The sequence below is a fragment of the Rhinatrema bivittatum genome, chromosome 3, assembly GCF_901001135.1.
Source record: "Rhinatrema bivittatum chromosome 3, aRhiBiv1.1, whole genome shotgun sequence".
NCBI lineage: Eukaryota > Metazoa > Chordata > Amphibia > Gymnophiona > Rhinatrematidae > Rhinatrema > Rhinatrema bivittatum.
The window spans coordinates 144,015,423-144,027,843 of NC_042617.1; the positions used below are offsets into that span (position 1 = coordinate 144,015,423).

At 38.8% G+C, this 12,421-nt stretch overlaps 1 protein-coding gene across 1 annotated transcript in view; it reads right to left on the reverse strand.

The window, feature by feature from the left end:
• Positions 1-12,421, reverse strand: part of SLC24A3 (solute carrier family 24 member 3) — a 936,948-nt gene that overhangs the window by 799,720 nt on the left and 124,807 nt on the right. The gene's annotated exons all lie outside the window — the stretch shown is intronic.

The following is a 12,421-nucleotide window of genomic DNA, read 5'->3' on the forward strand; positions in this document are numbered from 1 at the left end:
AGAATCCAGGGAAGTGTAGAAGGCGGTCAGTAGTACACCCACACACATCACCTTACTCAATATGTGTGTATTTTATTTTATCTTCTCATTTCAACACCAAAGATAAGATTTAACTATTAATTCAGTCTATAATTGATAAAGATACAAATGGGCAAGTTTCATCACAACCAACAATTAATATTTTTATGAAACTATGTTACCGTACCTTGATGGCACCTGTTTAAGTTTATATAATTTAAAACATTTAGCAACATTAATTTATGTGCCTTATTGTGAACCGTTGCGATGGCACCTAGCTTAACGATGGTATAGAAAAGACTTTACATAAATAAATAAATAAGCAACGGCAGTCATTATCCTAAGCAACTTTCTTGGCAGACTTAATAGACCATTTTGATCTTTATCTGCTATCATTAACTATGTTACTATCTGGCTAAATGCTGCTGAATATGGATCCCAGAGAGTTTATTTTCCTCTATTCAGTGTGATTCCTTCACAGCTCCCTCCTCCTTCTGCTCCCCCCTCCCTCCAATTCCTGAACCAGTCTCCAGGCTAGACCCCAATGCCAAGAAAATATTTTACAAAAAACAAGAATAGACAGAGAAAATGAACCAGCTGATTTTGGTTGGCATGCATTCAAATGGCAAACATTATATAGTGTAGAGAATTAAGTTCTCACAAAATAATCAGGTGACATGCCAGCTAGTAAGAAAACAGCAACAATCTTTGGAGTACATTTATCGAACTGTGTTGGATGTTTATGCGCATTATCAGTAAACAAGCTCCATTGCAAATAATGGTAGCTGCGGTAAATACTGCACATTACCACGCAATATGGTCTGATAAATATATCCTTCTAATTCTACACTTGAAAGTGAGAAAAGTGACAGCAGACAGGTAGGAAGTCACAATCATCCCTAATAAATACTCAGATTCATTGTATGTTGTGATACTTTCTATTTGGCCAGAATAAGAATTATCAAGAGATTATTTATTTAAAATTTATTTAAAATTTTTATATACCGGCATTCATGTTGCAAACACATCATGCCGGTTTACATATAACAGGGGTGTATAGTAAACAATTCAATAACCTATTTGTGTAGAAGGAAGCAGTTACAAATAACAAGGTAATAGAACTGGGAGGAGAGAAGAAAAGAAAGAGAATAACATTAGGTATAGGTATTTACATTAGTAATAACATTTTTACATGTGGAAGTGGTAGAATCTGGCTGAATAGAATTAATCGGTGTCCGGGAAAGCTTTTTTAAACAGCCAGGTCTTAAGTCTCTATATTATCAGATCACTTAGGTGCCTTCTTAAGTCTCTATATTATCAGATCACTTAGGTGCCTTCTTCAATAATGAATAAACATCCACCAATAAAATTACAAAATAAAATTAATAGAGAAATACAGCGTTTGTGCTTTAAAATCATTATTAATATTTGCATATAAAAGGAATGCAAGTCATCTCTTTCATTGCCCAAGTATACAGTCCAAGAAAAGCTTAATGTATTCAAATTCAGGACTGAGAAAATCCAGCAGAAAGTTCTTCGCCAGCTTTAGCAAGTAAAAATAATCACGTCCTATGTTAAAAGAGCAAGATTCAGAGGCCTGCATGTTTTTAATAAAGGTTTTAGACCATGTCCTGCCTTGAATCATGTAGAGGGTATTTTTCAAACTGGCTGCAGAAGTGCAAAGTCAATGGCTACTGTGTGCCTGTTGTTATATTCTAAAGAGTTAACAAAATCTAGTGAGGCTATTGCCTAAACATACATTCTCCTAGGTTATAGTGGCTTTGCTGAACAATATCAGTCTGCCAGAACCCACCAATTGGTTTTTGGGGAGTTGTAGCCTGCTGATAACAATCCAGTTGCCCTAATGACCTGCACTATCATAAGGTTGTACTTTGTTTGTCCAAACTTTGTTAATGTTAGTAATGCTATTTATTTCTTATATTCCACAATATTCAAATAATCTATACAGATAATGAGTATATTCATAAATACATAACACAACAAAATACTGACATTTAATACAAAGACACTTAAAATGCAAACTACAGCATTAGATAAAGGAAGATTAAACCTTTCACTGCAAGCCTGTATAAACTTTGCTTTCACCTTTACCGTAAATGCAAATAATCTTGTGATTATATTTATCACTCCTTATTGTTTATCACTCCTTATTGTTAGAGTTTAATTCTGCCCTATCTTCCATCTTCCATGTTTACGCTCCCTGTTTTAATGTAACTTTTCATTTCTACCTAGATGTTAATTGGTTTCCCCCTGTTCTATTGTAAACCGGTACAATAAGACCTGGTCTTGAGTATCGGTATAGTAAAAGAAGTTAAATAAAAATATAAATAAATAAAATAACTCAAATGGTAAAGCATTCCACAAATTAGGGCCAGCAACAGGGAAAAAAAACCCATGCATGGGTTTCCTGAAGCTTAAACTCATGGAATAAAGGTACAGATACCAAATTTTGTTCTGAGAGTGCAGAAGATGCAAGTAGTATATAGGAATAGGTTGTCTACCCAAACTACTTGGCCCTTCCCCATGTAGAGATTTAAAGATCAGCATCAAAATTTTAAACTGAAAACATAACTGGCAGCCAAAAAAATTCTTTCAACTTGGGTTTTGTACTTTCAACATAAGTCTGGCCGCAGTATTTTGGACCAATTGTAAAGTACATAATAAAACTTAGGGCCCCCCTCAAAAAAATAGCATTACAATGGTCCAAAATACTTACAAATAATGGGGTAGATTTTAAAAGGTTGCATGCGGGCATACTTGGGTGCACGCTACCTGGCGTGCGCACATGTACACCCAATTTTATAACTTGCGGGCTTTACGCGCCCCGCCGGGCCTTTTGAAAATAGGCCCGGCGTGCGTAACCTTTTGAAAATCCGACCCAATATTTTTTTAAATTTGCATCAGATTTAAAGCGTGACACTCAGGTCCCGGCAGAGAAGGAGGAGGATGTGACCCAAGGTGTTGCAAAGCCACTGTCCTCCTATTCCTGACATGGAGAGTGAGTGAGGGGGTCAGAGGGGTGGTAGAAGGGAAGCAATGCGGCACTGCTATGCCACTGCCACCAAAGCAGCTTCTTTTCTATGGAGGGGGTAGGGTGCATGGAAAAAAGAGCAAAGAATCATTGCTGACCCACTGTCACGTCTTTATTGGTAGGATCGGCCCTGGGCTCCCACAGTAATTTGGCAGTACAAGGCAATTCCATGGCAAGGGCCACATTTTGCGGCTCTTACCTCCACTGTGGAATTACAGGAGACCAGGAGCCCTGACTAAGGCTTATATTTCCCATTCTGTGACTATGGGGGAATATGCTTAGTAAATCAATCCTAAAATCATCTTTTAAAGCATCACTAAATGAAAATGCTATGAGATTATTCCCAGGCTGTGCACTGAGCCACTGTGTTGCACACCAACATCAATAACTCAGATTGTTCCATGAGCTCTTTCACGCTTTGATATGCATATCTTTGCTGCTGCATGAAACAGGAGATTCACATAGACACACAAAATGCTGTCCTGAACTCCTTTCGTTTTCTGAATATGCACAAAAATATAATTTAATTTGTACAGAAATTTGACTACATTGAATTTGAGAGTCTGTACTTTTATAGTGCTTGGGTCACTTCTTTTTCAAGTTTGTCTACTTTCTTCCTTTTCTATGGTTCAGTAACAAAGATATGCTAATTGAAGGAATGGTACTGGCTGACCCTGTTGATTTCCTTCAATAGTATACAATGGAAACGTTTCAACTATTGCAGTTTAGCTTACCAATATTCTTTGGAAAACAATTTTAAAATAAAAACAACAAGCTAAAAGAAAGAGTAAAGTATCAGTAAAATAAGATTAAAATAACATTGGGATATTCGGAGCCTTTTAATCAGAAAAGGCTGTTCTATCATCCTATCCCGAACAGTGCTCTTTTCTCAGTGAGTACAAATATACATAACTAATAAACTGCTTTCATTTTCTATTGCCCACGCTTTGTTAAGGATTTTGCTGTACTAACAATGAGAAGGCTGCTTCATTCCCCTCAGCTTCTAGTTTGAAATATAGAGATGGCAATAAATTATGTACAGTAGTAAATTTCTATGGGAATGGGTTTGCAGGTGTCTGATTGTAGCTATAAGGTCAAATGCACTACCATGGAGTAAATGAGCCTCAAATATCATTAGGTTTTTAAAGAATGCAGAAGAGCGAATTTAGTGGAGGTGAGCAAGCTGTTTACAATAGTAGTATTAGGCCTACTGCATGTTTGGACACAATCCTCTCTAAATTTGTGGATATCATGGGCAGAACTGAGTTTGGGGTAATATCTGATGTATATCTAATGATAGCCTAGATCAAGGCTATCATTAAAGGAGACGTTTGACTTATGGCGGAATATGACGTCGTATCCGGTTATTTAAACTGCTTTTGAAATTGGATCATTGGAATAGAACTTTAGACCCAATAGTGCAGTGCTGTAAGCGAGCAATCCCGTTTTTCAGCGTTTAGCATTTGGAGGAGAAAGCGGTCGAGTTTACTGGGTTATGAACAGACGCAAGGCGTGCTTCTTGAATGCACTTATAATTATTTTGACTGGTGCGTGTTTATGAGAGGTTTTTGGTCAGTGTTACAAAAGTAACAGATTGGATCTTGTGTTACTGTGTATCTACATGAGTGAATGGCCATGGAAGTGAAATCACTTTGATAACATTCAGTCCCTGAGGAAGCCTTCATGGAAGGTGAAAAGAAGATATCTTTTGTTGGAACCATGCTGAAAAAGGACCCACGTTGAGAAATAGCTTGGAATCATGCTGAGAAACAATTTTGTTTTTTGTATTTAGTACTCATGTTTAGATAATACTGATTATCTTGAAATTACATGCATAAGTTTAAATATTCAATTTACATTTGTAATTAATGGAGATCTGTAGTTCAAAATTGAATATATAAGGTTTGTGAATTATAATTTGTGCATTGTGCAATATGTATTTTAATAAGATGTGAATGAATGGTGTGGATGTGTTAGTTTAGTTTTTAGAGTGTCTACACAGGTATGTGTGTTTTGCTGTTTAAATAAATGTTATACACATTTGTTATGTGTATCTCTCTATTTGTTGTGGATGCATATCATTAAAGGAGGCCATGGTACATCCTGCACTTAAAAAGCAGGGCCTGGATCCAGGATTAACTGAGCATTATTGCCTTGTGTCTAAACTTATCTTTTTTGGTAAGGTCCTTGAGATAATAGTTTGTCAACAGTTTTTGAAGTCTATGATCAAGAACAAGGACTTCATTTTAATCAACATTTCGGAAGGTGATGGCACAGAGACTATTCTGCATGCTGTGGTTAATGGTATTAGAATGCATGCAGATAAGAGGGATGACTCCCTCTTAGTTTTATTAGACCTTTCAACGGCATTTGATATCATTGACTGATTGCTGATGGGCTGCTTATTGGAGCTGGATGTTGGAGGAAGAGATTTCCATTAAGTCTCCTCAATTTTGGGAAATCACTCACAATGTGTTGAGTAGAATTCTAGTAGTTCTTCTGTTAGGCAGTTGGGATGTGGAGTGCCACAGGGATTAGTAATAACACTGATCCTTTTTAGGGAGTAATTTACACGTGTAAATGTACTTTACCTGTGTAAGTGGTCATAAGAACATAAGAACATGCCATACTGGGTCAGACCAAGGGTCCATCAAGCCCAGCATCCTGTTTCCAACAGTGGCCAATCCAGGCCATAAGAACCTGGCAAGTACCCAAAAACTAAGTCTATTCCATGTTACCATTGCTAATGGCAGTGGCTATTCTCTAAGTGAACTTAATAGCAGGTAATGGACTTCTCCTCCAAGAACTTATCCAATCCTTTTTTAAACACAGCTATACTAACTGCACTAACCACATCCTCTGGCAACAAATTCCAGAGTTTAATTGTACGTTGAGTAAAAAAGAACGTTCTCCGATTAGTTTTAAATGTGCCCCATGCTAACTTCATGGAGTGCCCCCTAGTCTTTCTATTATCCGAAAGAGTAAATAACCGATTCACATCTACCCGTTCTAGACCTCTCATGATTTTAAACATCTCTATCATATCCCCCCTCAGCCGTCTCTTCTCCAAGCTAAAACATCCTAACCTCTTTAGTCTTTCCTCATAGTGGAGCTGTTCAATTCCCCTTATTTTGGTAGCCCTTCTCTGTACCTTCTCCATCGCAATTATATCTTTTTTGAGATGTGGCAACCAGAATTGTACACAGTATTCAAGGTGCGGTCTCACCATGGAGCGATACAGAGGCATTATGACATTTTCTATTTTATTCACATTCCCTTTCTAATAATTCCCAACATTCTATTTGCTTTTTTGACTGCTGCAGCACACTGAACCGACAATTTCAATGTGTTATCCACTATGACGCCTAGATCTCTTTCTTGGGTTGTAGCACCTAATATGGAACCCAACATTGTGTAATTATAGCATGGGTTATTTTTCCCTATATGCATCACCTTGCACTTATCCACATTAAATTTCATCTGCCATTTGGATGCCCAATTTTCCAGTCTCACAAGGTCTTCCTGCAATTTATCACAATCTGCTTGTGATTTAACTACTCTGAACAATTTTGTGTCATCTGCAAATTTGATTATCTCACTCGTCGTATTTCTTTCCAGATCATTTATAAATATATTGAAAAGTAAGGGTCCCAATACAGATCCCTGAGGCAATCCACTGTCCACTCCCTTCCACTGAGAAAATTGTCCATTTAATCCTACTCTCTGTTTCCTGTCTTTTAGCCAGTATGCAATCCACGAAAGGACATCGCCACCTATCCCATGACTTTTTACTTTTCCTAGAAGCCTCTCATGAGGAACTTTGTCAAACGCCTTCTGAAAATCCAAGTTTACTACATCTACTGGTTCACCTTTATCCACATGTTTATTAACTCCTTCAAAAAAGTGAAGCAGATTTGTGAGGCAAGACTTGCCCTGGGTAAAGCCATGCTGACTTTGTTCCATTAAACCATGTGTTTCTATATGTTCTGTGATTTTGATGTTTACAACACTTTCCATTATTTTTCCTGGCACTGAAGTCAGGCTAACTGGTCTGTAGTTTCCCAGATCGCCCCTGGAGCCCTTTTTAAATATGGGGTTACATTTGCTATCCTCCAGTCTTCAGGTACAATGGATGATTTTAATGACAGGTTACAAATTTTTACTAATAGGTCTGAAATTTCATTTTTTAGTTCCTTCAGAACTCTGGGGTGTATACCATCCGGTCCAGGTGATTTACAACTCTTAAGTTTGTCAATTAGGTCTACCACATCTTCTAGGTTCACCGTGATTTGGTTCAGTCCATCTGAATCATTACCCATGAAAACCTTCTCCAGTACGGGAACCTCCCCAACATCCTCTTCAGTAAACACTGAAGAAAAGAAATCATTTAATCTTTCCGCGGTGGCCTTATCTTCTCTAAGTGCCCCTTTAACCCCTCGATCATCTAACGGTCCAACTGACTCCCTCACAGGCTTTCTGCTTCGAATATATTGCTATAATATATGCTACTGAATTGTCCAAATGTTATATGCGTATATGTGCACTTTACACACGTAAATGGCTTTTGAAAATTTTCTATGGTAGTATGTTTCATTTGTATGCGTAACTCCTTTGAAAATTCACCTATTAATATTTAACTTGCTCCCTAACAGGTGAATTTTCAAAGGAGTTATGCTATCATAGCTATCATAGCAATTTTCAAAAGCCATTTACCTGCATAAGTGCACTTTATGCAAGTAAAACCTATGGACAATTCAATGACGTTTACTGTAGCAATTTTCAAAAGCCCACTTACAAGAGTAAGTGCATTTACGCATGTAAAACCCAGTTAAGCATGGAAATGCTTTTTAAAATCAGGCCCAGAGTAAATTTGATTCAAGAATTTGGGATGGAATGTATTATGTCTACAGACAATATTCAGCTTAAGTGTATGTGGGTGCTGATCAATTAGCTAGGATTACATGACTGAACCTGTGTTCAGAGGCCCTAGCAGATTGGCTGTTAGTGCATAAACTCAAATTCAATGTTGAAAAATAGGCTGAAGAGGTCGTGGTTCTATTTTCCATGGACTGCTAGGGTAGAGCAAAAGAGATAGTGATAAATCCAGGGGTCAAATTGGATGCCCAGTGGTCTATGAAATGTCAGGTCTCTGCAATGGTAAGTTTATCTTTCATATGTCTGAGACAGATCTATCAGCTTCAATCATCATTTGATTGAAGGAGTAATCTAGCTACAATCATACAATAATTTGTAAATTGTAAAACGCCTCAGGGTAGAGTCCCTCCCACTTTGCTGTCATGGGCCGAGGAAGTGAAGTTAAGTAGGGACCCAGGATGTTTCCTTGAGGGGGGAACACCTGAAAAACTGTCTTTCTTGTTGGGTTTAGTGTGGTTGAGTATAACCCACCCAGCCAGTCTCCCAAGGATAGGAGGAGAAAGCAGGGATAAAGTTGTACTTGATAAACAGGGCCCTTGAAAAACCTCTGCATTAAAAGATCCTGAAAATGGTTTAACAGTTTTATCATATTAAAAAGGAAAAAAATTAAGAACTGGCTGGCAATAAACAATATAACATATACTTGAGATCTTTCAACAAGTATCTTTAAACAATACTTCAGGAAAAGGCTTTATATACACTTAGGCAATAATTTGAAACTTCAACACATTCAAACCTTTTACTTTTAGCATATAAATAACTTAAAACGCTGTTAACAATTGTATTCCTTTATCTCATATGACTTTAGTCTGAAACCCACTATCCATCAGATAAGTATTATCTTTAAATTCTTCCTTAGTTTACTCTGACCATTTGTATTCAGTTTGTATTTTAAGAAATTGATTCTTTTGTTGTGTTTCTCTTTTACAGGCCCTTCTTGTACAGAGTCCCTTTAGGTATCTTTTTTTCTGTGTGTGTTTGATTTTTTTCTCAGTCTTTCTGTTTTAGTGCTGCTTTACTATTTAATTCACAGAACACTGTTAGTCTGGCCAGACCTAGGGGTAGATTTTTAAAGTTATGTGCGGGTGTAGATTTGTTCGTGCAACCCAGCAAGAACAAATCTACACCCAATTTTATAACATGCGCGCGCATGTTATAAAATCCAGGGTCGGCGCGTGCAGGGTGGCACACAATTGTGCAACCTGCGCACGCCAAGCCGAGCAGCCTGCCTCCTTTCCCTCCGAGGCCGCTCCAAAATCGAAGAGGTCTCGGAGGGAACTTTTTTCTGCCCCCCCCCCCCCTCACCTTCCCCTCCCTTCCCCTCCCTAACCCAACCCCCAGCCCTAACTAAATTGCCCCCTACCTTTGTTAAGAATGCCATGCCACCCCCGACATACCCCCCGACACACCTCCAACATGCCCCCAAGCAAAGCCCCGGGACTTACACGCATCCCGGGGCTTTGGCGCGCTGGTGGCCTAAGCAACATAGGCACGCTGGTGCGCAAATGCCCTGTGCGTGTAAATCCGGCTGGATTTACGTGTGCAGGGCTTTTAAAATCTGCCCCCTAGTGTGTGTCTCTTTAATGTAGTTGTGCACACTTATCTCTGGTCCTTTGTTGATCAAAGCTTCTTTGTGATGTCACATTGTGGGCATCCTGGGCGACATCTCCAGTTGCAGCAGGCATCCTCAGGGTAATAAGTCCAGCCACAGCAGGTATCAATCCCTCATTGGCATCCTCTCCTCCAAAGCTACCTACTCCCTAACTACCAAATCAATAAAAAAAACTGACTTCCTAACACCAAACCTTTTCCACAAGCTAGGAGTCTAGTAAGAAGTCCATTGGCTTGTTGAACTAATTTTCTAACTATGAAAAACAATAGGTCTTTTCGTAAACTTGAAGTTGGGGAACAGTTTTGCCTTCACTCACTCCTTCTTCCCCTGTTGTTTTGTTATTTATAGAATTTGTTTGTTTTATTTGTTTTGTGATTATTTATGTGTTTTATGTAATCCACATAGTACTAATGTTTTTGATATATGCAAAATATGTGTTTATAAATAAATAAACTCTTCCCTCTGTTAAGGACAGATGTAATAATCTGTGTTCCTGTCCAAAACTCTTATAAGTAACTAATTCTGTCCCCTTAACTTGACACAGGAAATCAGGAATAACTTTCAATCAAAACTACTTTTGCCTCTTCCATTTCTCGCAGGCACACATTAATACAGGTATACCAATCTCTGTAGTATATGGCTCCTCCAAGTTTTACCAGGAGTATGGCAGAACTAATGAATAGAGCTTCTGCTCTCTTCCAAAACCATCCATCTTCTTGCACAAATTTCTACTGTGAAACATTTTATACCCCAAAGCAGATCCTTGCTCCGATTACCTCACCAGGAAAATAGTACCAGTTTAAAAGTTCTTACCTATTTTACCCCTACATCTCCCAGCCTTCGCCTTCTTCATACAGTGGCACAAGTGCCATCTATTTAATTTCTACATTTTTGTATAGTAGATGTGCTGTCCATAAAAGACCCAAGAGGCTGATCAATTTACTCCCCTGGTGTCCTTCCACTAGCCATTTCACTCTTTTCAGCCAGTAGGTTAGTCCTCATACTGATCTGGTTGCCATGGTAGTCCTCAGTTCCAGTGAGCTACCCTCAGTTCTAGATCTGCCACAAGTGCTAAAACCTGGAGTGCAATCCTGTACAGATTAGAATCCAGGCACAGCAACTTTCTCTGGCCAAATAAATTTGCCCAAACATTTTTTATATGTGATGAAGGCTTGCTCAGGGCATCCTATCACTATATTTGCCCCAATTATCCCATTTTAAATCAAATTATCTGGGGCTGTATTGCAGTCCAATTCCAGAATTTCCCTATCACAGCAACAGGGGCTTTTCCAGGGTCCCTTGCTGTTAGCCATGTCCAATTGTTTCCTGATGCATACTGGGGACTTATGACTTGCCCAGAGCCCCCAGCCACTTATTTTGCTCCCAAATTCTTTTAGTTTCATTTATTTCACTTTTATTTTTTTTCTTTTATGCCCTTCCCCCACACCGCTGTGACCCATTGTCCTGAACTGCACAGTGATGACATCTCCAATGCAACACTGGGCCCAGCTAATGCTCTATCTCCAGTGGCAGGAGATTGCATAGAAATCTGAGCTGCTTCCTGCCTCCTCCCCAAGCTGGCAAAGAGCAGCGGCAAGAGCTTCTCTCACCTGCTGCTGTTGTGAAGAGCTGCAGCAGTAGCACAACTCGCTCTGCTCCTCCCAGCTCCCCATGAGAACAACAAATACTTGTATGGCCACATTGGGTAGCAGTCCGCATCCAGAGTCGGGGTTACATGTGTATGAGCATAAAATCAATTTTATGCAGGTAAATATGATTTTACATACAAATGTATGCATGTAAAGTGACATAACAAAACAATTCAAATGCACATCCCTATTTTATTACATTCAACCAGGGCCTCTGGCTTTCTATGTTTGAGCATTTACAGGCCCTCCAGAATACCACATCAAAGCTACTTAATGGGCAGAAAATCTGGCAATCTCATAACACCTATTTTGAGGTAATTGCACTGACTTACTTTAGAGGCCACAGTACGATTCAAAATTCTCTTCTTAGTCTTTAAGAGGTCAATATTCAGTCATTCTCCAGATAGCAAAATTAGCCGGATAAACTTATCTAACTAACTTTGGAGGTATATTCAATAGTGCTGCCACACTACTGATATAGCCGGCTAACTTTAGGACAGTTCTTTGGCCTGCCATAAATTATCGAGCTAACTCTGAAAATCAGCTGGCTAACATAACTCTTTCCCAAAAAGCTCCCAGAATGCCCCTAAGTTATCCAGCTAAATTTCAGCTGGATAATAAGATAGCTAGCTATAATATAGCCGGCTAAGTGCCTAAATATATATTTAACTGAATGACGTCTAAATGCTTCTGAATATGGGCCTCTAGATATCTGTTCCAGGCCATGCCATTATTCTTGGCTGATTTATTGCAGCACTAAGCTCCAGGAAGAAACCTAATGTCCTCACGACAAGGGTTACTAGAGTCTCCTTTGTTATCAGAGCACAATTAGCTATTACTAGGCAGTGTGCTTGGTTGGAGGATCAGTTAGAACCAAATTATTTGGTGTTTTGAAAAAAAAGAATAAAGCAAGGCTATTTGAAGAACTGTTTGGTGGAAAGTGATGTCAGGGTTGATTTCTTTGCCTTAGCCATATCATGACTAGAACGTTCCTTTGAAGAATACATGAGATAGCGAGTGTTAGTGATATGTAGATATCATGAGTTGGGGGAGTTATCTGTTTGGGGTACTAGGGGGCTTTTTGGAGCTGGATGTGGGGGGGTGGGTTGATATGGTTGGTTGTATGTTGTATACTATTATGTTTACTGTTTTACT